This window comes from Ambystoma mexicanum, chromosome 11 (genome assembly GCF_040938575.1).
Source record: "Ambystoma mexicanum isolate Mex_15411 chromosome 11, UKY_AmexF1_1, whole genome shotgun sequence".
Lineage (NCBI taxonomy): Eukaryota > Metazoa > Chordata > Amphibia > Caudata > Ambystomatidae > Ambystoma > Ambystoma mexicanum.
The window spans coordinates 396,214,688-396,240,698 of record NC_090934.1 but is presented as its reverse complement, the minus strand read 5'-3'; the positions used below and the strand labels follow the sequence as shown (position 1 = coordinate 396,240,698).

Here is a 26,011-nt window from a genome sequence, read left to right as displayed (position 1 = left end):
GGCAGAGAGCCCATACTAGAGTGTCTTGGATGTCTGCAACTGGACCAGGGAGACACTTGGTGAAGGCCACACTCTGTAGGGTGGATGTATACAACTGACATAGTTCAAGCACTCTTCAGTGGCAATGATGAGAGAAGAAAATGGGGGAATAGTTACTGGACTGCACAGCGAGGGAACTGAGGAACAGTCTATTTTGAAACTTGACAAAGAGCTTGAACCTGAGCTAAAGCGAATGGAAGGAATGACGTTGATGGCTAGAGCCGAGAGCAAACATTACTCTGCACATTGCAAACAAGGATAAAAGAAGTATGGCTGATGGTTGTAACCAGCAAATGAAGGAACAGATGGGGCCTCATTCCAACTATGCCTGTATCCTGGCATCTGATGCTTAACTTTACCGGCACCCGGTCCGGCCTCATTGCCACCGGATTACGGGTGCCAGCAGAGCGATGTAAATCCACATTCATGGAGTCGCATAGGACTCCATGAGGGGATTTTCTGTCGGTAACAATTGCTTTTTTGGATGTTATGGCGCCTGGCTTACCTCCAGTATTTAGCTGGAGGTAACCCAGGTGCCCCACCGGCACTCCCGTAGTCGGGCAGTCCAGTAAAGTGCTGGTATCCTTGGATACCGGCACTTTTCTACCGGACAGCCCAACTCTGAATGAGGCCCATTGTAAGGAGTAGTGTTGCAGAATGGAAATTAAAGCTCAAGTTTCCTGACAGTTGACGGCATGACACCAGAAATATTGCATACTGTGAATTAAAGGGCAAATTCCTAGATACACCTGACTAGAAGATTTGAAAAGGGACCAATTGGAGAATGGGAATTAAAGTCCAAATTTACAGACCGTTAGCAAAACAGACTGAAAGGATAATCATTGCACAGCAGTATTTGAAATATAAATTCCCAGATATTTTTGATAGAGATTGAAAAAAGAATTTGTTCATACCCAGCTAGCAGAAAAATGAAATGGAGGAATAAAGAACTGGGGTAAAACCGAAGACAATATTTAGAGTCCAGTACTCCAGTGAACTCTATTTTAAATCTTTGTTATTATTGTTTTAAAATCCATTCGCATGGTTTAAGAAGTAAGATGTTGACTTGACCTGACACAAGGCCCAACTCATGGTGGAAGAAAGACAAATGAAACACTGAAAAGTTTGTCAGAAGACCATTGGCAAAAATTAAATAATACCGAAGATGTTGCTAGAGTACTTGAGCCATCGAAGAGTGGATTCTGGCATGTATTAATCCTCCTGGATTTTGCAAACACCTTTGAAAAATGTTTTCCAAAGTTTGCCTGAGTGAACTTTCTCCTCAGGATATCCTGCCTGATCATGGTACTTCCTTCCTGTCAAAGGTGATGGCAAATTGAAATCACTTTTGAAAATCAACAACATATGGCTCCAATGTTCCATTTCCAGTCCAAAAGTCATGTTGAGTTTAGCAAGACTAAAAATCTCCTAAGGAAGATGGTGAACAAGGATGGACAAAATTGGGGTATATGGAAAACTCCCCAAGTACCCACTGTACTCTTCCCCTTTCTGTTAGTTTGAGATGACTTCCCAAAATGTCCTCGACATGTCCAGCCCAAATCTGTACCAATTTATAGAAGACCTGATACTCACTCAAACTCTATTGAAAGAGAATCGTTGGAACTCTAGTGAAAGAACTTAGGAAAGGCACGGGAGACATGGAAAAACCCAAACAAAAAATACCTACCTACCTTCAAAGTAGATCAGATTCTGGTTTTATTAGCCACCAGATGCAACAAATTACTAGTGGAATGGCATGTAGGATAACTAAATTGGGGGCAGCCAAGGGGGTATTGATTGATCGAGTCCATCAGCCGGATCACCAAGAGATAGATCAGATATTCTCCAGCATGGGGTCTGGCATGGATTCACATGCTCATGAATATTCCCCGTCGTCAGGCTGGGAATCCTCGGTAAAGAAAAAACCAGTATCAGTTTCGTTTCTGATCTGTCTTTCGTAGTAATAACCAATCACTGGTCTCTGCGTCATACTGACCACAGCCAATGACTGCCCTCTACCTAAGCACCGCCTCTGGCAGCCATCCTCAGATTTTTACCGCACGTTCATGTGTTGGGATCCTCGTGCTATTGCTCTCGAGCGTTAGTGCTATTTTTTCACGTTTTTTCTCAAAAACTTCGTTTTTTCGGTCAAAAGAGCCTCAAGCTCCACCGATTCTCCATCCGATCAACGGGGACCCGTGTCGGATTCGTCTGCGCCCCTCAAGGGTGAAGATTTCGTCGAGCTACGCTTTTGGAGGACTCCAGAAGTTTCTCAGGCCCGGTCATGGCCCAGGAGAAGGGGAGCTCGACGCCCGGAAAGCTGTTCAGGGTCTGCCCTGGATGCCAGCTGCAGAACGTCTTCAAGGAGGACGAACACTCTTTTTGTCTTTACTGCCTACATGAGGACAAGACGCACGTGGAGAAGGACTGTGCGTGTTGCGGCAACATGTCGGAGCGGACCATGAAGGACCGCCATCAACGTCTCGCCAACTGGCTGGAAGGGAAGAGCCCGTCCGGCGAGAAGAAGAGGAAGAAAGCCGAGCGGTCTTCTAAGACCTTTGAGGACGCCCCGGCGACGGGGGTCCAACATAAGGCCAATCACCGCGAGTCCGCTGGCACCGGGAGCGCCAAACGGTCGGGCTCTACGGGCGCCAGGCAGGGCGCACCCTCCCCGGCACCATCAACCACGAGCCAACGCTCTGGGTCGGGTAAGAGGAAGGCCGAGCACCCGGCGAAGCTCCTGGAGAGGCCCCGGTCGAGCTCGAAGGCGGAGGGGGAGCGAGGCAGTGTCCCCCCCCTCAAGGATAAGGCGGTGAGCGCACCTAGGGTGGTGAAGGCCTTAATCCATCCGGCCAAGCCCTCTATCGAAACTGTCGCGGCGGCCCTGGCTCAGCCTGTGGAGGCTACACCAGTGGTGGCGACCTCGGGGCTCAGAGTCTCCCTGCCACCTCGGAGGGAGTCCTCTTTTGTGCCCATCGATAGGACCCCCGTGAAATCCCCCGTGGGGAAGAAAAAGGGGGGGCAGGGCGTCGTCGTAGATTCGGCCTCAACCTCGGAGGAGGAGCTGGTCGAAGTCTTAAGCCACGGCCTCGGCGTGGAAGAAGACCGGCCCGTCGGGATGGATCCCGACGCAGGTGACGACGACATCGTCGAGGGTACCGACGGGGCCCCTGATCGCCCGTCGGATTCCCCTCTGCCAGCGCCACGAGACAACTCGGCGGCCATTTTGTTGGCTATACAGTCCTTATGCTCAGAGATAAGGACGAGACTACCGTTGCCGTCGGGGGACCCAGAACCGGGACCTTCTGGTGTTCCCCCTACCAAGAAAAGAAGGATCCACCCTCCGCCTCCTTTTCAGCCGTCGCGCCCCTTCCAGCCCTCCTCCCCGTCCACCCGAGGGGATGATACGGGGACTGACACGGCAGCGACGGGTACGGACGACGAGGTATACGACGAGGATGTACCGTCGTCGCCTCCCACCAGGGCTTCTCCGCCCGACGAGATTGGATCGTTCCACTCCATGATCACCAGGGCATCCGAGCTTTTCCAACTCTGCCCTGAGGAGAAGAAGAAGGAAGGTTTCCTTTATCAGCGGCGCGAGGCCAAGAGGAAGACGGTCCTCTCAGTGCCTCTATTGGACGACATTTGGGATGAGGGCCTCACCCTCCTCAAGAACCCTTCCACGACGCCAGCTAGAAGAGACCGGAACGAGAAGAAGTACCGGGTCCCGGACACGGCCCCCCTGTGCCTCCGGGCGCAGCCTACCCCGGACTCCGTCGTCTCTGCGGCGGCCAGGAAAAAAGCGGGGGGGGTGCGGCCTCCACATCGACTTTCCCACCGGACAGCGACGGAAAGAAATTGGACGCTATGGGACGCAGAGTCATCTCGTCTGCGGCGACGACGATTAAAGCGGCCAACGCCTTGGCTATCGTGGCCCGCTACGACAGGGAGCTCTGGTACAAACTGGCTCCCCTGCTGGACTTCTTGCCGGACGACAAGAGGGCAGAGGCCCTGGAGATCCTGCAGGAAGGTGAGGTGGCCACGCCATTACCGTTGCGACGGACATCGCCGACACTGGGTTCCGCCAGTTGGGCAACGGCGTTTGCCTTAGGCGGCGTGGATGGCTCAAGGCTACGGACTTCCGTCAAGACGTTCAGACCAGAGTCCTGGACATGCCCTTCGATGGGAACAACCTGTTTGGGAAAACAGTGGACGATTCCCTTCAGGCCATTAAAGCGGACACCGAGACGGCCCGGGCCCTTGGAGTTCTGCAACAACGACGGACGCCCTTTCGGAGCAGCGGAGGCAAGGGCGCCTCCAAAAGTTCCGGCGGCGGTTTCTCCACCTACCGTCAAGCGGCCCGCTCGTCGGCTCAGGAGGCCTACAGAGGACGAGGCAAGTCTGGCGGACCCCGCCGTCGTCGCCAAGGAGGTCAAGGCGGCAAAGCCTCGTCGAAGCAGGATTGAACCGACCGTGGGGTCGGGCCCCCACCGAAGCACCCCGGTGGGAGGCCGGCTGGCGAGCTTCGTCAGCGTGTGGGAGTCCATCTCCACCGACCGTTGGGTGCTGGACGCCTTGGCCCGGGGCCACGCGCTCGAGTTTCAAAGAAGGTGTCCGCGCGTCCCCCCCGTGGCCAGGAAAGAACTTCACGTCCCTCAACTTCTCCTGGAGGTAAAGGCGATGCTCAGGAAGGGCGCCATCAAACTCGTCCCAAAGAGGCTTCCGTGCTCCGGAGTTTACTCGAGATACTTCCTCGTGAAGAAGAAGACTGGGGGATGGCGCCCCATCCTGGACCTGCGACGTCTGAACAAGTTCATCAAGGCGCAAAAGTTCCGGATGGTCACCCTCCAGCACGTCCTGGGTCAGCTGGAGGAAGGAGACTTCCTGTCGTCGTTGGATTTGGAGGATGCCTACTTCCATATTCCCATCCTAAAGGGGCACCGAAAATTCCTCAGGTTTGTGGTCCAAGGGCGTCACTACCAGTTCAAAGCCCTCCCCTTCGGACTACGGTCGGCACCCAGGGTATTCACCAAGTGCCTTGCACCGGTGGCGGCGCAGCTGCGCCGCGAGGGGATCCGCGTCTACCCCTACCTGGACGACTGGCTCATCCGAGCCAAGACGAGGGAGCTCGCCGTGGATCACACGGCAAGGACCGTCCAACTTCTCACGGACCTGGGATTCTCTGTGAACTACGCCAAGTCTCACCTGGTACCCGCGCAAAACGCACTGTTTCTGGGAGCGAAGCTCGACACAGTGTCCCTTCTGGCCTCCCCGTCGGAGGAAAGGACAAGGTCCATCCTGGGCAAGGTACAGCGGATGTTGGTTTCCGACGCGGCCAAGGTGAGGTCCATCAAGTCCCTCCTCGGAATGATGTCTTCCTGCATCTACCTCATTCCCATGTGCAGGCTCCGGATGCGCCCGTTGCAGGAGTTCCTGGACGCGCGCTGGATCCAAACGACGGGCAGCTTCGAGGAGAGGATCACACTCGACGAGAGTTTCCGCCGAGCGGTCCGGTGGTGGGGCAACCGCACGCATCTGACGGCGGGCATGGACTTCCAGACCCCAGACCACCAGGAGACAGTGACCACCGATGCCTCCCTGGAAGGGTGGGGAGCGCACACCGAAAATCTGCACGCGAGAGGCCTTTGGCTTCCGACGGAGAAGTCCCTCCATATCAACGTCCTGGAGCTCCGTGCAGTGTTCTGGGCCCTCAGGTCCTTCCTTCCGTCCCTCAAGGGCAAGGTGGTGAGGATCTTCACCGACAACACCACCACCATGTTTTACATCAGGAAACAGGGCGGAACCAGGTCCCCAGCGCTGTCCAAGGAGGCGCAGGACCTGTGGCATTGGGCCGTCGCCCAAAGGATGTTTCTGGTGCCGTTTCATCTGGCAGGGATAAAAAACACCATCGCCGACTCACTCAGCAGGGAGCTGCGCTCGTGCCACGAGTGGGAACTACGGCAGGATCTAGTGGATCGCCTCTTCCGACGGTGGGGCACACCCCAGATCGACCTGTTCGCGACGGCGACGAACTCCAAGTGCCGGAGGTTCGCCAGCAGGTTTCCCCAGGCGAAGAGCATGGGCGATGCTTTCTCGTTCCCCTGGGAGGGCCTGTTCCTCTACGCGTTCCCTCCTTTGCCACTGCTAATCCGGCTCGTCAACCAGCTCAAGAGGTCACGGTGCAGGATGATCCTCGTCGCACCTGCGTGGCCGAGGCAGATATGGTTCCCGGACCTTCTGGACTTGTCAGCGTCCCCGCCAATCAAGCTGCCGGTGGACGCGGATCTACTCTCCAGGGAAGGAGGCGCCATCCTCCACCACAACCCGAAATCGCTGAACTTGCAGGCCTGGCTCCTGCAGCGCTAGAGTTTGGAGGATACGACATACCGGCCGACTGCAGAGAGGTTCTTGCAAAGGCCAGGGCGTCCTCGACTCTTAAATGCTACGGACACAAATGGAAGAGGTTCTCTGTCTGGTGCCACGCACAGAAGATTAACCCTCTACGGATTACGGCTCCCCAGGTACTGCCGTACCTGCTGACGCTGGCCAAAGCTGGACTGGCACACGCGTCCATCAAGATTCATCTTGCTGCGATCTCCCGATACACCAGAACCACGGGCCGGACGTCCTTGTGGTCTCATCGTCTGGTGAAAGAGTTCATGAAGGGACTGTTCAGATCGTTCCCGCCGGTGAAGGCTCCGGCCCCGGCGTGGGAGCTCAACGTGGTGCTGACCAAGCTCATGGGACCTCCGTTCGAGCCTCTGCACTCGGCCCCGTTGAAGTTTCTGTCGTGGAAAACAGCGTTTCTTGTGGCCATCACCTCCGCACGACGGGTGGGAGAGATCCAGGCCCTTTCCTGCAAGGCCCCGTACTTGACTTTTCACGACACGAGGGTAGTGCTCAGGACGCACCCCTCCTTCATGCCCAAGGTACCGTCGGACTTCCATCTCAACGAACCCTTGGTGTTGCCTGTGTTCTTCCCGTCGCCTTCGTCGCCGGCTGAGAGGACTTTGCACTCGCTGGATGTGGCTAGAGCGCTGAAGTTCTACGTGGACCGCACGAAGTGCTTTCGGAAGACGTCACAACTCTTTGTGAACTTTGGACCTGTCAATCAGGGGAAGGCTCTCTCGAAGGCTTCCATTTCCAGATGGCTCTCCGGCTGTATCATGTACTGTCATCGGTTGGCAAACCGACCGCTGTCTGGCCGTCCGAGAGCCCATTCCACCAGAGCGATCGCAGCTACCACGGCGTTCCTTTCTGGTGTGCCCCTGCTGGACATATGCAGGGCTGCTACGTGGAGGTCGACGCACACCTTCACGAAATTCTACTGCGTCGATCGGGATTCCAGGGAGGAGTCCAGGGTCGGCCAAGCAGTGCTGCGCAACCTGTTCGCCTGAGGTGAGCCTGGTGAGGAGGTAAGATGCTTAATGTTGAGTTTGATGTACTGCTTAATGTTGAGCCGTTGCCACCTCCCGTGGTTGTGCATGTGTGTACTGCTATGTATTCTTTATTCATGAGCATGTGAATCCATGCCAGACCCCATGCTGGAGAAGGAACAAGTTACTTACCTGTAACTGTTGTTCACCAGCATGGGTCTGGCATGGATTCACATGCGAACCCTCCCGCCTACCCCTCTGCGGCTCTTCACTTGGTCATACTGCCACTTCACGTGCTTCCAAATCTGAGGATGGCTGCCAGAGGCGGTGCTTAGGTAGAGGGCAGTCATTGGCTGTGGTCAGTATGACGCAGAGACCAGTGATTGGTTATTACTACGAAAGACAGATCAGAAACGAAACTGATACTGGTTTTTTCTTTACCGAGGATTCCCAGCCTGACGACGGGGAATATTCATGAGCATGTGAATCCATGCCAGACCCATGCTGGAGAACAACAGTTACAGGTAAGTAACTTGTTCCTACTGTGACAGTTTGCTAAAGGCATGGATGTCTTAATAAGTAGCATAATTAAATAGCCTATTTCACCAATTCAGAGGACGATCGGGAAGATCAGAAGGCTGCCCAGAGGTAAGCTACCCAGAAAATAAAGTCGGGGCTGAGAACTGGAGGTGCTCATTTGTCTTTCAAGTCTTCTCCACCACCCTTGATATAGTAAACTTCATTCATGTGATAAGGACACCTCATTAAAAGTATGAAAGCAAAGGCCCTACAGTCGAGCTGTGATTCTGGAACAACTGGGTGGGAAAATGTTAGAAATTGTAGTGTTAAAAAAAAATACTTCAGCGAATGGGCCTCACCAATACTACTTCTGCCGAAACCTGACTGGCCTAGCAATTTTGTATTTACTTCAAGAAGGTGAATTCCTTTTCAAATTCTGGCACCTTCTCCATACACTGTTTCTACGAGATGATTGAGGGATTGGGTCAGTTGTATGGAATTACCATCTTTGTCCTCCACAAAGGGTATTGGGAGGTGCCACTCCATTCTCCACGATAAAGAAAAGACCACTTTTGACATCCCCAGTTCTATTTCACTTTGTAGCATCACCCTTGGACTCTATTCAGAACTCCCCACAAACCAAAGGTGGAGGTGGTGCTTCACTACAGATGACCATACACTGGGCCTACCTTGATTTAATTTTCCATAGTCCAAAGACTGTGGTCTCATGGCCAATTTTACCAACTGTACCATCACGTCACCAGCAGTGGAATGCTAAAAATTCCATGTAGGGAATGGGGTGATGCAGCTTCAAGTCACCAATGCCCAGGCCATAGAAGATGTTGCACTACCTAAGACAAAGAAAAACCTGAGGTCCTTTTTAGATCTGATTGGATAACCAACCCTATGAGATGGAGTGAAAGCTTTTGAGACATGAAAATTGCACTGGGCCATTTGGCAGGCTTAATAATGCTGGATTCTATCTAACCTTTCATCCTACAAACAGATGCATATGGGAAAGGGTTAGGGCAGCCTCTTGCAGATGCAAGATGGACTGGAAAAGCCAGGCCTTTTCATCAATCTGATAATGGATCTACTCATAACTTCCTAGTCTACTGTCAAGCAGGTGTGTTTGGCCATCAAGTCAGCAGCTGAGCTGTCTGGGGTTGTCACTGGCTGAACCCCCCCGCAGCCCTCCTGATTTATCATGAACCAATTATGTTGTTTTCTTGCAAGAAGGATATTAATGTGAAGATCTTTAGATAATTCTGTTTCACCATTGTCCACCAGAGTGGATAGAAACACCAAATTCCTGACTTCTTTTTTCTGACTTCTCCACTCTCCTCAAGGCAAGAGAAGCAATGGGTGATGGGTGTGGCGAACCAGAAGGAGTCGGATGATTTAATGATATGTTCAACATGGCTTTATATACAAAGAAAAAAAGAAAAATACCTAACTTGCCCTATTTCTATGAGGGAAGTTCTATACCTATCTAAACTAAAACTAAGGGTGCTCATCCAAGTCAAAAATAAAAATCTTCCGTCTGAATCGTAACCGCTAACTGGCCCTAATACTCTAGAAAAAAAAAACAACTACAAGCAGAACAGGACTGCTTTCAATACTTCATAAAGTTCGACAACAGTTCACCTCTGTCTGGTAGATGTTGGTTACAAAAGAAAGTTTCTTCAATACGTTTCCTCTTACCCCATGTCTCTTGAGAACACCTATTTGGCTCTTGGACTCCTGGAAATCTCATGGCTCTCTAATGGACTGGTTCACTCTCGGGTATAAACTTTACATGGGGCATTTGCCCACTCAGGTTACTCAGATTCCCGTAACCTTGATGGCTTCCCCTGCTCAGATGCAAAATGTTAATAGTCAATTAAATTTGGTTCACGCATGGTTTCTCAGGCTCCCGTGTACTTGTTGGTTTTCCCAGTTTTTCTTCAAAGAGTTTGTGTCTGCCCGTTTGGGTTTCTTTGGTTCATGTAACCTTGTAGATTCTTCCATCCTTGATGTAAAGTGTTCGTAGTTCTCTCGTTCTGATTCACACGGGCCACTTGCCACTTCTGTGAAACCTTGTAAGCTCTTCCAGCTTTGGTAGTCTCTTCGTGGGAACGTCCGCTTTCCTGACGGACACTGTCTCTCGGCAGTGAACGTCTTCAGATATGGAGCTCAGGGATTCGGGTTCTCTCTGGCAATCTGGTCTCTGTCAGTTGCTAGGCCCCAGGCCTAACAGCTTCTTCATGGTCACGCCACTAGATGAAACTGGCTCTTTCCCCATCTGCGCCTTTGCTTCGGATCCTGGCTTCTGGTTGGATGGTATGCCACCTTCTAATCCGCGGTGTAGCATGGCTCTGCCCCTCCAGGACGCCTTCTCCACAGAGGCTCGCCTCTGTGTAGGTATCGGTATCCTCCCTGAGTAGGAGATGCCCTTTGTTCCCAGTTACTCTTGTGCTTAAGTACGTCATCACGGACAAAGGCGGGTGTGCTCTTCTTCCTTGGCTTCGACGCTCGGATGAACTCCAGTATTACCTGGACTCAAGGTGGTATACGAACTGTCACGGTTTGGTTTTAGACCAGAAGTAAAAATAGTCTTTTCAATTCCTAAGTAGACGGACATAATAGTCTGGTCCGGGAGGTCCTTCTTGGACTGGAAGTCTTTGTCGCCGAGAAGGGAGTCGCTCCCAGTGAGGTCACACTTGCCTAGCTTCACAGGGGGTGGCTCCCCTCTGGGGAGAAGGGACGTATTTACCAGATTCGACAGAGGGTTATGTGGACAACTGGCCTAGTTAAATGCAAGAAAAATGAGAAACCCAGATTGTTTTCATAGTGACCATTATCTTGTGATGTGGCTTGTAGCATGGTTGCTAGAGAAAAGAGGTAGAAGTTACAGTTCCATGTGTTAATATCCCCCGCAAAAAATATCGCGATACAAGATATCGCCATATTTTTGTGGCGATATTGACCCATGGACCCTGCGGGGGACAACCCTGCAACCCCTGCATTATTTTAAAATGTGCGGGGGACACCCCCGTAACTCCCGCTCCCACAAAATTATCCCCCCAAAAAATATGGTGAGACAAACGGCCATAGGTATGGCAATATTTTTGGTGGGGATATTTTGTAGGGATAACAAAGTTAGAGCATGGTTGATGACTAAGGAGGAAACCTTGCTGCCGGCCAAGAACGTGCATAGAGGCGGTCAAGTTTTGAAAAGGGGAGACCAATTAGAGCAAAGACAGCCGATATAATCTAAGATGTAAACTGCTGCAAGAATAATACAATATGGGCTTCAGGTACTGCAGGAGAATGCAGCTCTGTGGACATTAGTTGGGAGCGAGAAAGAAAGCCAAAATACCAAACATGCAGACTATGTAGAGCCGATGACCGTACCAACAGTCCAAGGGCTCAGAGCACCCCTTAACCTTGGAGAACTACCATATCACTGAGAGATTTGTGAATGGCGAGGGAGAAAACCAACAGCTACAAAGGTAAAAACAAAGACGCCTCATACTAGAGAGCGGTTTGTAAAAGCCTGCAGCTGCACCGATGGGGAGCTATGTCAGAGGCCAAACTATAGAGGAGGGATGCATGCAACTCACACTGGTAAAGGCTGTGGGAATGCCATTGAAAAGACGCTGGGGAGGTAGCCGAGGGGAAAAGTTCCAAGAGGCAGAGCAAGTGAACGGGAAACCAGCACATGTTGTAACTTGAGGAAAGGAGTTTCTTGGGGCCTTGAAAAAGCGAGTAGAAGAAATAACTATGAAAACTGGAGCATGCCTAGAAGACCATAAAATGGATACAGTTTCTGTAGCATTTCCTTGCTATCCCTTTGCTGCATTAGGTTCTGACCAGGTAGTGGGCATCTCCATAATGATTCTCTTAGCTCTGGCTTGGGCAAGGTAAAGATGATTTGCTGGACCTTCCAGCCCTCTCTGTAGGCATACCGATCACTCTTAAGGCGCAAGCCATATTGATGGATGGCAAAGCAAGAAGGTCCTAAATCGCAATGCCAAGTCTCTTGCCTTCACAGCCTGGTATCCGATGAGAGGAGCCCCATCATCTGGTAAACCTTATTTACGAAAATTTTAGTGTTTCTGTATGTGGTATAACCATAACAATCTGCATCCCTGTTCTTTGCCAGCATATTCATTTCTGCTGTACCTGCTTTAACTTCCCAAGTCAGGTTTATTGCATAGTTCCCTTGAGGCCCACTTAGCAGCCACAGTTACTAAATGGGCGACAATGTGCAGTCCTTATAAACCGTTCCTGAAGGTTTAAGACTTATCCACTGGTATTCAAGTATGTGCCATATTTCAGCATGGCATGAATGAGGCTCATGAATCCTCCATTTGGTCCAATGCACGAAGCAAACATGGTTTATTTAATGGAAGACCACATGCTCATTTGCCATCACTATGGTCTTCAAGGACATAGTGATTTCATGATCACATTCTCATTTTCTACCCAGGTTACCTTTAGAATTGTCCATTAACCTCTCACTTCACAAATCAATTCTCACCTACTACACACTCCATCCTCTGGATGCCAAGCTGACATTGCATTTTTACATTGACACATAGAGTTGACAAATTTATTTGTGTGACATTGGCGTACCATGGATTATAGCCTGCATCAACTATTGACACACAGCAGCAGGAAGAGAAAATCTGGTTCCAGTTAAAGCTTGCTCTTTGAGAGATAGAACAGGAACAGCAGCCTTCTATGTTGATAAGACTTTACAAGAGACCTGCAACTTGACGGCAAGGAGAACACTTAACACCTTCACCAAGCACTTCTGACTTGACATGGATTCAAGAGTGGACTAGGAAATACACTTTGGCATTTCTTTTGCTGCGGTGAGAGCAGCCTCTCCTTTCCACTTTTTTTTTTTAAATAAACTTTATTTACTTCTCATGAGCTCAAGTTACAGACATGTCTATGAGAAACAATGTACAGCCTTTTTTTCTGTGTTGTTGTCAGCTCTCATCACAGTTTTATCAGGGCTCATGAGATTTAACAGTTATAACTCCCCCCCAACCCCTTTTTCGCCATTGTAACGTTTTGGCATTTGGTTGAACCGAAGCGTCTTTGCTCAATATATTTAAATACATTGCAGACAAGTCCACCCTCATAGGGCTCACATCTTTATAGGATAAGAGACTTTGCGGAGGGTCTTAGGTTTAAAGTACATTTGTTCCCTGTCCTCCATACATTTGTGGAGAGGCATCCACGTGTTCATGTATTTCGAGTATGCGCCATATGCCAATGCTTTCACCTTTTCCATTGCCATCACTCCCCAAAGTCTCACCCACCACATAGCCATCACCCGCCCCTGTTAATTTTTCCACGCCTGCGCTAGGTTAATTCTGGCCGCACTCCACATGTGGGTGATGAGGGTAGCCTTATTCCCTGTGTTTGCATAACTGCCTTCTACTGCTGTCCCCAACAAAACCACAGCCGGTGGAGGGGCAGTTGTACCCCCACTACATCTTTAATATGGCTCAATTTCTTTCCAGTATGTCTCTGCAACTGTGCAGGCCCACCAGATATGGATTAGGTCCCCGGGTTGCCTGCAGCCCCTGCAGCATGTTGGGGGATAGCTTGGATTGATGGAGTGCGTTCGTTGTGGTGTTATGTACCACCTCAGGCATATTTTATATGGTGCCTCTTTGATTGAAGCACATTTGGAGCTTTTCTCGGCCCGGTGCCATATTTGGCTCCATGTCTCCTCCGGTATTGGTTTCGCTACGTCTACCTCCCATTTCTGCATATATGGTAGCATTTCTTCAGGATCCGCCCCACACATCAGTCAGTAGAATCTTGACACCCCTTTCTCTGGTGCCCCTTCTTTCACGGTAACTTCCAGTCCTATTTGGTCCCGGGTTGCCCCCTCCCGTACTTTTGTGTTTGTAATCCAGTGCCTAATTTGGGTATAGCGGAAACTTTCGCTTTCAGGGGTTTGGAACTTATCTTTGCACACTTCGAATGTTAAGGGAGTTCCCTCTGTGTAGAAATTCCCGAGTGTCAGGGGTGGCCCTCCTCCCCAATGTTTCCAGAAGCTGGGTTGCATACCCGGTGTGAAATCAGGGTTGTGGGCCATTGGTGTAAGTGGGCCTCCACCTATTTTCGTTCCTTTTCCCTGCAATGCCTTATCCCAGTACCATAGGGTGGCTTTAGTTGTTTCCAGTAGTGCACCTCCTTTTCCCCTGTACTTTGCGGGTAGGAATCCCAGGCTCTCTAGGGGGGTCCTAGTTGCTTCTCTTTCCAGGGTTGCCCATCGGTTCTGGTTTTCCTGGGGTGCCCAATGCAGCATCGGCGCCATCTGTGCTGCCCATAGATATCTGCAGAATTCTGGTACCCCCAGCCCCTGAGTGCTTGTGACATAAACAGGACTTTTCTGGGAACCCTGGGCTTTTCTTTTTCCAGATATAGGACATAACTTCCCTTTGTAGGTTTTTAATTGCTGCGCCTGGAATGCATTTTGGGAGCGCTCCCACCACATAACCTAGGGGAGGAGGGACATCTTGACTGCCGTTATGCGTGCAAGCCAGGCTAGTAGTACCTGCATGTCCCATCTTTTGAGATCCTCTATCGGAGTCTTCAGCAGGTCTGGGATATTTGCCCCGTAGAGCCTCCCATACATGGATGCTAAGTGTATTCCTAGGTATAATAGACCTTTGCTCCCATTTAAGTGGATAGCTCCCCTCCCCACCCCATTTTGACACTTGCTCTGGCTCTTCAGTGATGTTGAGTGCCTTGGATTTGGGATAATTAATATGAAACCCGGAGACCTTTGGGAATCTGTCTAGCAGCTTCATGGCTTCGGGGAGTGAGTGTGTTGTGTCTTTCAAGGACATCGTCCGCACAGAGGGCTATTTTATGGGTCCCACTGGCTCCTGCCTCCACCCCTTGGATTCCCTGTTCGTCTCGAGCCATCTGTGCCAGGGGCTCCATGGCGAGGATCAATGGTGACAATGGTCTGTAAACTGCCCATTAATCATTAGTCGTGTGGTTGGGTTCCCATAATTTGCTTGGATCATATGGATGAAAATCGGCACGCACCCACATTTATCGAGGGTCAATTGTAAGAATTCCCATTCTAGGCTGTCGAAGGCTCTAGAAGCGTCTAGTGCCAGCACCGAGACCTGCTGCCCTGTCTTCCGGCCCCATTCAATGGTGTCTATGGCTCTGCGGATATTGTCGTATGTGTGACGTCCTTTCACAAAACCTGCCTGGTCCGGGTGAATTATTTTCGGGAGGATATTCGCTAGCCTCCGGGCCAAGAAGGTGGAGTAGATTTTTACATCCCCATTTAATAATGAAATAGGGCGATAACTCAAGCAGTCTGATGGGTCTCTATCCGGCTTTAGCAGGAGTACAGTGGTGGTTGGGCCCATGTCTCCGGAAGCTCGCCCTGTATCCCTTATGTGATTGAAGAGTTTCGTTAAAGGGCCTACCATTATTGGTCTTTGTTTTATATAATATGCGTTACATAGTCGATCTGGGCCTGGGTATTTGTGCCCTTTCAGAGCCTTTATAACCTCCCCAACCTCTTCCTTTGATATTGGCGCCTCTAACATTTGTCTGTTTAATTCTGTGATTTGCGGTAGTGATTTGCGGTAGTGTCACTTGTCCCAAAAACGCCACCTGTGCTTCCCTCTCTAGGTTGCCCCCCTTTAGGTTGCTTGTGTAGTATGAGTGCATAATTTCGGCTCTTTTTGTCCCCCCTCCTTAGGTCACCCCCTGGTGCCTGAGTTGGTTAATGCGGTTCTGGGCCTTCTGTTTTCTCAATTTAGCTGCAAGGAATCGATTAGCTTTGTTCCCCTTTATATAGTAGGATTGTTTAGTTTGTAGAAGGAGTTGTGTGGATTCATCTGCAAGATGTGTCTCTAGGGCCGTCCTAGCTTTTTTAAGATCGTGCCAAGCCTTCTGTGTCCCCCTATCTTTATAGTGCTCCTCAACAGTCCCCATTTCGGCTTCCAGATCCCACCTCACCTTCTCTTTTCTTTTTAATAATGTTGCTGTGTCTTGCGATGAACTCACCCCGTACCACTGCTTTGCTAGCATTCCAGATAGTTCCCCAGTTGACCCCCTTTGTGATGTTTTCTTGGAAATAGTTTCTCAGGGCCGATTCTATGTCTGCTCTAAGAGCTAGATCTTTTAGGATTATTTTGTTTAGTCGCCATGGCTTTCGGGTCTGTGAAAGCAGAGCCCTCAGCTCCACCTTCAGGGAGACTGGTGCATGATCTGATAAGCAACATACTCCTATTTCTAACCTTGTCATTTGTGGGACCATGGTGTCCGAGACAAGTACCATATCGATCCGCGAGAAGGACTATGTGCGGCTGAGTAATGGGTGTGAGCTCTTTCTTGTGGGCGAAAAAATAGCCAGGTTTATATTAAGAGTAGTTCCCTCAGAAATTGGGCCAGGGCTCGTCTTTATATGTTGTCGTTAAGGGTGGCTGGGAGGGTTTTGTCCATCGAGGCATCTATCACACCGTTGAAATCTCCCCCTATCCGGATCTGGCCCACCCCCTATTCTGCAATTTTAGGCAACAGCCCTAGCAAAAACTGGTTCTGTTTTTCATTGGGGGTGTAAATTGTCACCAGGGTGACTAGTTGGCCCATCAGTATCCCTCCCAACACCAGGTATCAACCCCCCGGATCCCTTTTTATGAATTTTCTTGAAGCATACTCCTTTGGCCAACAGTATGCCCATTCCTCTTTTATTTTTAGTCCCGCTTGAAGCTAGGTATTGTGTGGGGAAGGCTCTATTCTTTAGCCTATGCTCATCCTCAGGGAGCAGGTGTGTTTCTTATACCCAGGCAACTGAGGCCTGGAGGTTTTCATGATTGACTTCCTTTTTATTGGGGAATTAAGCCTTTGGACATTTAGCATTACGTTTGTCCGGTCAGCCATTGCTTTTTTAGTTGTATGCCTTCCACCCCACGGTAAAGCTTGTCAACCCCCTTGATTGGTCTGGCTGCATTGTATGTAACTCCAACCATAATGACTGTCATGGGCGCTACTCCCGAGGGGCCAGGACTGGCCCAGCGCCCTCGGAAGCAGACATGTCTTCCACTACTCCGAACCCAGCAGACCCCTACAGGGGCCCTTTGGACCGTGTCCTGGCGCCTTTGGCGCCAGGCTCATGAAGGGTTTCAGTCCTGGCGCCATATTGATAAACAGTGTAATAATGCTTGGTTGGACTTACCTGAGGCAGACCATGCTGCATATTTACCCAGAACAATCCAGTCTGGTTGAAGTCCCCAGCCATCAGGGCTGGGAGGAACTATTCCCTCCATTCAGGAACTCTTTTCTTACCTGGGTGGAACCGGTGGAAGAACACACACTGGAAGCACTTCTCTGCTATTTAAACCACGCCCGATGGAAAACATGTGCTTCGCGTTATTCTGCAGCAGCAGCAGGACGCTCACCGAGTCGGCTCCTGCATTCCAGGTCCAGAGTCATCTTCAGCTTCCGCGTAGCAACCTGTGGATGAAGAAAGACACAGAACAATACTTACCAGATCCCGGAATCCAGTCACCGGCAAAACCTGCAAAGAATAAACATAAGGTTAGAAAAGTGCAACTCGCTCGCAGCCGCGCCCGCTTACCTGATCCATCCGTGATTGCAACGGAGCTAACCGCGGCCTTCTCTTCGGCAGCTTCTCTGCACCTGAAAGGCAAAGGACATAATTAAAAAGGGGTTCGGGTGAAGGCAGTCGCATTCATCTTATCTTACCAGTTTTTGCACGCGCAGAAGCGGCCGCATCAACTGCAGCATCCCGGCACCTGAAAACTAGAAAAAGGACATTATTAGAGGTGCCATTAAAAGCGGCCAACGATCATTATACTTGCGTGCATCGGCACGTGCAGTGGCAACGGATATAAAGCCCGCAGCATCCCGGCACCTGAAAACTAGAAAAGGACATTATTAGAGGTGCCATTAAAAGCGGCCAACGAACATTATACTTACGTGCATCGGCACGTGCAGCGGCAACAGAAAAACTACGCCCACAGCATCCCGAGGCCTGAAACAAAGGAAAAGGGACATTATTGAGGTGCCCATCTTTTAAAGCCTAAAGACTACAGTATACTTACAGGCATCCGCTCGTGCAGTAACGGCGGCATCGCTCTTCGGCATCCCAGCACCAGTGCCACAACTAAGGCCGCAAAAGACTTGAGCCTCAACACTGAACTCATCCAGTGACGTAACTGGAATCCACGCACCCCTGCACCAGACGCAGGATGGTGAGCTCAGCATTTATACGCCTAAGGTGAGAGCTCGCCGAGACAAGTAGAAAGCTAGGCTGTGGGAGAAACTGGCGATTGGTGGGAGAAGGAATCCCATCAAACGGTGATTAACCCTTTTTCTTCCACCTGCAGAAAACTTACCCTGCAAGTCAGACATTCGATAAGAGGAAGCCCAGTCCTGAGAGTCGTCCGAGCTGTACGCTTCTCAATTGAAGAAACGATAGCAGCCCAGCGGGGATCAGCGCCTCCGTGGGAATCAGGTGAGCGTTACAATGACATGTTCCTTTGTCCCTCCCTTATATCCCCAACTTACAACCCCCTGAACTTCAACAACTTTCACCATGAATTTACCATAGTGGATCACTGGGTTTGTATTACCTCTGGGAATTTTGAGATCCAAATCCACCCCTTCCCTCCCCTCCCCCTGTGTCTTCTAAGCATTGTTACATTTCCACTCCCTGCCGTGGCAGTTTTCTTTATGAGAATGTCTGACCAGTATGTTCCTTCGCCCCCTTCTCCCACCCCCCATAAGATCTCCCCTCTTACTTTCAGACCATGACATTCTTCGCATTTGGGGTGTATACCCCAGTTCGATCTGCATATGTGTACCACTCATGTGGGATCAGCCGTTTTAGATTCTTTGATGCGACCTCTCGGACGAGGCCGTGCTGGCTTCCATTGCTCCCTCTCTAGTCCGTTATCTCTTCCTGTGCTTCCAGGTGGAGTTCTTTCCCTGTTGCTGCCTTTGGTCCCGTCATCCTCCCTCATGAGATCATCCATATCCTCTTCCTTTGAGATTGTGTATCGCTGCCCCTTCCATTCGAATCGGAGCCCGGTTGGGAATGCCCATCGGTAGCGTTTTTTTCTAGATCTCAGCCAGTCTGTGACGACCCTTAGACGAGGGTGGCTTGGGCCAGATCCCGGTATTGCTGGATCGGAGCAGAGCAGAAGCTTATGGGTTCCCTTTTTTTGGGAAGCCCGCATAATGTCCTCCTTCAATTGGAATAGAGGTATCGGAGTTAGCAAATCCGGGGTCAGGTTTTTGTGGAGCTGATATGTGGAATACACCCTGTGCATTCGATCCAGAACAATGTCCCTTTCGTCGTCCGGGCCGAGGATCTGCCGAAACGGATCCACTACGTCAGGTCGGTGTCCACCACGGATTTCGGGATCCCACGTATGTTTTCGGTGTCTTCTTGTCTGTTCTGAACCCGGTCCATTTGTTGTTCTAACTCTAGGACCCTTCTGGCCAGTTCGTCTTGCGCCTGCCTTTGTTCTGCTACTGTAGTCTCCACCTCATCGACCCTTTTCTCAACAGCCATGACCCCTCTATTAAGATCTGCGATGGACTTGGCTAGGTCTGATGCGCTGTCCTTGATGTCTTTTTTTTTTTTCAACTCCTGCAGCATTGCCAGCAAGTCTGATTTTCGTATAGGTGGGTTGTTGGACTCATGTTGACTCTCTGGGGGAGGGGAGTGTATCTGGACCGTCGCCTGTTGTTGGTTGCGTTCTGAGTCTCTGCGGTCTGCATCAAGACTTTAACGTCCCCGGACGTAGGGCCCTTCTGTTTCGCTGCCTGTTTAACCATTCTATATCTATGCTGGGGGGAGGTGTAGGATGTCCCCCGCTGGTGGTGCTGTATCAGCCAATAGTTTGTTGCGACCCGTAATTCTAGTTGTTGCCTTACTTTGCACTTTCTGCTCCCAGAGTTTTATGCAGGTAGTGTGATAGTATTCTTGCGCTTGCCCAGCTGCGGGGGCTCAGGTTGCACCCATCGACCGGGCACCTGCCACTCTGTGCCTCCGCTGTGTTTTCTATTTTATTTTCTCCTGGCTGCCCCCAGCGTCTCCTCACCAGGGTCTTGCTGCATGCCCCTGCTTCCACTGTCCGGGTTCCAAACTCTGCTTCCTTGGTCGCAGTCTTCCTGCTAACATGTTGGGGGAAAGCTTCCTTATGCGGACCTCTGAGCCTCTGCCTGTAGTTTCAGCTGTTGCTGGGCTGCTTGCCACAGGGTACCCTCTTTGCCTTCTGGGCCACATTAGCTTGTTGGCTTCTCAACTTCCTGCTTCCTCAGGAGCGGGCCACCAGCTCCCGCCCGTGTGCTGACCACCATCGTTGCGAAGTGCTCAGTATTCGCCAGGATTTGCGGTCTCATCTCCATCAGGCGTACTCTGCAATGCTGCTGCTTCACACGGTAGACTCCTCAGGCTTTCTGACACTCCTGGAGCTTTCTTTGCAGGTTGCCAGACACGTTGGAAGGTGTTACGGGCCCAGGGATATGGAAGGGGCACAGAGTTCACTAAGAGGGCATCCGCTGGCATCCTCGGCCAGCCACGCCCTCACAAAAGCTAGCTACCCCCCATCTCACTCAGCCATCCAGCTCTGTATCTTTTCATCAGAGTTCTGATTGGCCCGCCTGAAAGAGAGTATAATGGACTGTGGCCTTTCCAATACTTGGTACTCCCACACGCAGATGTTTAGCCGATCATCAGCTCCACTACCTCACTCGCCCCATTCAGGCCTGGACTTGGTGTCACCAATCGGGGGGGTTTCAGGATTTAAGTTATGCCGGCTCGGGAGTTGCCTGCCCAGAGCATACAGGCAAACAGCAAGGGCTGTTGTATGGATATTTCTATGCTCGGGGGAGATTCCAATACCTTATCAGCCTACAGGATAGACCAGCGCCACCTTTACTCTCCCCTGCCTCCTTTACTCTGTTCCGTTATTTGTGTGCTAGCCTGCAGCCTTTTGTTTACCCGTGCTGCAGCCGTGGGCTCCGGGGCCGCATGTTAATTAGACCACTCTTCAGACTCCATTCTATGGCAACGTTAGTTCCTGAGGCTTGGTTACTCCGGAATGCTCTTGTTAGTCAATAGACTGTCCAATAGGTAACTGCTCGCAGCGGTCCGCTCATAAGGTTGCAGCCAAGTTTAAGGAGAATGCCCGCAAAGGGGGTCGGGAGGCCAGCGAGGATAAAAAGAATGTTCCGGCTGGCAGGACAGCACCTGGCGGGTCGGTCAGACAATTATCTATCCGCTCCAGGAGCCCCTGGTCACAGCTCTCGCCTCTTGTGACTCCAGCCGCATCCAAGAACAGCGGTGCCACCCTATGGTATTGCCTCCAGTACAGTATGCGCTCCAATCACTAATCCTGTGCTGGCCTTCCAGAGCCTGCAGGTGTTAGCCGGGGGTATGGTCAGCTGGCAACGGGGGCCTGTCTTCCCCTCTGCAGCCCTGGATCTGCTGTCAGAATTGAGCGGTCCCCAGAGCTCCTCCTGCCCCTCCCATCCTCTGCGGGCCCCACACACCAAATGCATCCACTCCTGCAGCCATGGCTCCCCATATTACCGCGGTCTGCTTCGCTTGGGGGAGAGCAGAGCCATCAGCAAATGAGGGAACAGCAGCACTCCCAGTCAGCTTGGGGTGCACCCTTTGTAGTTCCAACCCTGGCTGGGTCACCGGGCAGCCCGCTGTGCTCCGGTGTTTCTCGGTGCAAGTTTCCGTTCCTCACCTGGCTGCACCGGCTCCCAGGCAGGCCGCCTGCAGTCTGCTCCACTCAGCCCGCTAGACCCTTAATCAGCCGCCATGTTTCACTCGCGCGGCTGCGTAATTTCCACTTTGCCAGTTTCTGCACCTTCTCCGTAGCGTGGCTGTCTCAGGTTGCCACCAGCTGTGCCCCTTGCCATCCCCCACCTGGTTGCACCGGCTCCCAGGCGGGCCACGTGCAGTCCGCTCCACTCAGTCTGCTCGGGCTTTAATCAGCCGCCATATTTCACTCGCGTGGCTGTATGATTTGCCAGTGACGACGAATGGAGCAGAGTAAAATGGAGGAGGCACCCCGATAACCCGTGTCCTCCTCCTCCTGTCCTCTCCCTCCTGGGAAGAAGGGAAGGCGCCAGCCAAAAGCGCGGCGGAATATGGGAAAAGCCAGCGAAGGGTAAACAAAAGAAAGGGGAGGTGTTACCCCTTTATAACGGGCAGGCTCCTTACTGCATCCAGCCGCAGCAGAAGGATGCCTGCCCGCCTACACGGAGAAGAGGATTTCATTTTCTTGGTTCTTGCCTTCGGTTTTGTGGCTGTTGTTCCAGTCATAGATACCCGTCTGAATCGTGAGGTTCCGGAGTTCCAGTTGGGGGCGTTGCGGTTCCGGTCATGGAAGGAGCGTCGGTTCGCGGCATAAAGCGAGGCAGGAGGTAATGGCTAACAGAGAGGGGTTTAGTTTTGGATGCGTCCAAGATTTGGCACTCAGCATCGTTCCTCCATCGAGGGAAGGGCACAGTGCGAGGTTCAATGGAAGGTTGCAGGGGCTAATTATGAAATGGGGTGAACGTTTCTTTATCGCTGCGCCGCTATATTAATGTGTCTTGGTGCTCACGTACAGCCGCCGTGCAGCACGAGTTGGGGACTTTGGCGGTGTATGCCAATTGCACTGCCGCAAGGGGTTTTGCACTGCCAATTGCTGCCTGAGCATTGACAACAAGCATGCCTTACCTGTGCACACTGGCATTGATTGTCATGAATCCCTGTTGGCAGATGCATTTCTAAAGCACATGTACACCTCCTTGGAAGATATCGGGGCTCTACGGGCAGATAATAGAGGTTAATTGACCAGCATCCCCTGGGGCCATTATGTTTTATATTCCCAACCTGCCTAGCGAACCCAGTGCAAATACATATATGTTGAATCTCACCTGGGATTAGCACCTGGTTTTGACTCGGTGCAGTGAATTATGGGACCGGTAGTTTCAATTTCCGCATTTGGCGTATTCCACACTGTACGTTGAAGGGATTTTAAGAGTAGGGAGAACCCTTTTGCTCAAGTGTTTAAGCTCCCTCTGCGGCATTTCCACAACTGTCCCCTTGTGCTGAAGCCAGAGCTATGGCCGTGGATAGCATGCAGTCAAACTCCCAGTGATGCTGTGGCCACAATCCTTCTTATATAGAAAAAAGATCTGTTCTAGAAGCTTATAAGCCTCCTTGGGCCCTGATTTGCTGCTTACTTCCCTCCCGGTTTTCTACATTTAGGGTGCGTGGGAATACAAGAGAATAAAAAGGTCGTTTTTATTTTGCTCCTGCCAAAAGTATTAGAACATTTCTTTTCCAGTGTCCATTTTCATCTTTTTACATGAGATAGATACATGAATCAGCTTACGGCCTGCCCGCTCTTGAATAAACCAATCGTGGCTTCATCCTGGGGCGGGTAGTTCCGTTCAATGAGGGAACGGTTGGCAGCCAGAATTATTCCTACGTTGTCGAGTGAAGGGGTTGCTTAGGGTTATTCGACAATCCGGTGGCGAGCTGCAGGGTCACGGGTTAAGCACCATATGGGAATATGTGCGGGTTTAGGACGTGGTGGTAGTATCTGAGGTCGGGGAAGTATGGCCAGTTATTACTTCAATGTTTTACCACTATTTTAACTCGAGTTGTGCTTGTGGGATGGCCAGCAGGTGAGGGAGCTGGAGGCGCCGGACACTCGAGGGGTCATCATAGCGCTCAACCTTTGTTGGCAGCAAGGCGGGTGAAAACACCCGATGTTCTTTTTGGCGGGTGAGAGGCCTTTAGAGGTGAAGGGGCGTATGAGGGAATTGGCGGGTTGAGAACTAGGGGTTATGGTGGTAGTGCAAATAGGTTATCAGATACGGGGTGAGTATTAAATGACCGGCATTCGACTCATGCGTTCCCCTGAAATTGCGCTGTTGGCGGTATGGTCATATGCAGGGTTTCACAGGTGTAGTATGGGGATGGACTAAACATGTTTGTAGGCATATATTGTAGTGAATGGGTCAGGATTGGCTCGAGATAGGATGGGTGCAGGGGCTCTGCGATATGCTCGCCTTATTAAGTTATGAGGAACAGGAAAAGCGGGGGGCTGGGCGCGCCTCTGGCCCGCGGACAGAAGGGGTTTTGGTAGGTAGGGCCTGCCACTTATCAGTGCATTCGGCACACATTCTGTGGCCTTATTTTGCGCCACAACTGCGTTGATCGCCGGTTAAGAGCGTTTACGGCCAGGTCTTGCGGGTAAGGTACTATGGGAACGCGATTGAGTAGGATTATTGGTGTCTCGGCACGTTGCTTTCCCGTTAATGCAGGCCTGTTACTGGGATAGCCACAGCAAATACTTGGTGGCGCCACAATGTAGGCGGCACAGGGCAGCTACAACGCATTTACAGGTGGGTGCAAGTCGAGGGGCACTCGCTAATTAGGAAAGGTCCATAGCTTGCCTCAAAGGCATGGAGGTGTCTGGCTTAGGCAAAGCAATAGGTAACTGGACATTGGTGGGCTCATACAGGCAGGCGTTGTTTAAGACCAGTTGGATGGGCGCATCCCCGTTGCAAGGCAAGGACAGCATAAGGCAGGATGGCTCAGGGTCAATGCGCCCGCGTTGGAGTCTGCACAGAACAACGCAGGTTCAAGTACTGCACCTGCAATTAGGACCCCCGGAATGATCAAGCACGTGGTAAAGGTCCAAGTTGGGACAGGAGTAGCTCAGCCGAGGGTTTGTGGCATTATGGTCTGATTAATTGGAATACCAGTGGGCACTCAGGGATTTGGTCATATGTACCAGGGGTGTGACCATTGGCAGAATACCCCTGAGGTATAGGACGACAGTGTCACGGTTGAGGTAATTGGGATCCCGTTCGAGGTAATGGGGATCCCGCTGGGGGGGGGGGGCAAGATAGTTTGTTGGCCGGTCAGGACGTGGATATTTCGGGGAGCGGATTTGCCTCAGTCCAGGGCGGGGTGCAGGCTGCCCAACAGGAGAGGGTGTTCACTAAGGCTAAATGGGGGTGAAGCATGCATCACAGGAAGTTGGGCTGGGGCCGGAAGTAAAAGAGGACTCCAGAATGGGGGTACGCTTGTGGAGGGGTGATGGAGTATTACTAGGCGAGGAAGCTATGGTACAGCAGAAGTAGGAGCCAATGAGGCACCGACTAAAAAAGGTTCCCACAGGCTCAGGTTCAGTTTTGGGGGAGTGATTGAGGCCAGCCCTAGCCAACAGCATGGCAACGCAAGGGGAGTATCTTTGGTGACAAAGAAGGCACAAACTTAAAGGGTGCGCGGGTCAAACCGCTGGGTGGTGGTTCAGAGCAACAAGCAGGTGACGGCCAACAAGTCAGGGGTACTAGACCTGCTGAGGGCGCAAGGTTGGCAGTTTCAATGGCATTGAAGCAGGGGAGAGGGCTCTGGCTGCACAGTGAGCCGCTGGGGCAGATATGAGGGATGCAAAGATACAGCTCAACCTCCTACCGATAGTGGCCTGGGGAATATTATTGGTCAGGGTGGTACACCCATAGGCTTTGTCAAGTGCTTCCACGGGATGCTGGCTACTGGGTAGAAATGCTTAACAGGCGTGAGTGCGCGCTGCTATCACAGGTTGGATCCGGGCAGGGCCAAAGTTAGCCTTTCAGTAAGAATAAGCAGCGCTCTGAAACATGAGGCCTCTATATAAATGCTGAATTATCACGCTTGGAGAGCAAGATGGCAGGTAGCAGCTCTGGTTCAAGCACCGGGTCTGCCCGGAGAAACTTTGGGGTCGTAACCAGGTGATCATTAACCCAGCAAAGCAAATACCTGGGGTATTCATCCACCCCACAGAAGATTAGGGTGGGGAAATGGGCCCTACATGAGAAGGAAAAGGGGGAGCCCCTCGTTTGAAATTGGGGAGGTTGTGCGTACATATCAAAGAAAAATGGAAGCTGGGCTGGGACAAGGGGGAAAGAATGAAGAGGTGCAATCCTAGCAAGGGACTAAAATGTCATTCGAGGGGATTGGGTCCACCGACGTATTCCACATCTATGACAGGTAATGTCCACAG

At 51.2% G+C, this 26,011-nt stretch overlaps 1 protein-coding gene across 42 annotated transcripts in view; it reads left to right on the top strand.

Moving 5' to 3' along the window:
• Positions 1-26,011, top strand: part of MADD (MAP kinase activating death domain) — a 2,081,072-nt gene that overhangs the window by 370,783 nt on the left and 1,684,278 nt on the right. The window lies entirely within an intron of this gene.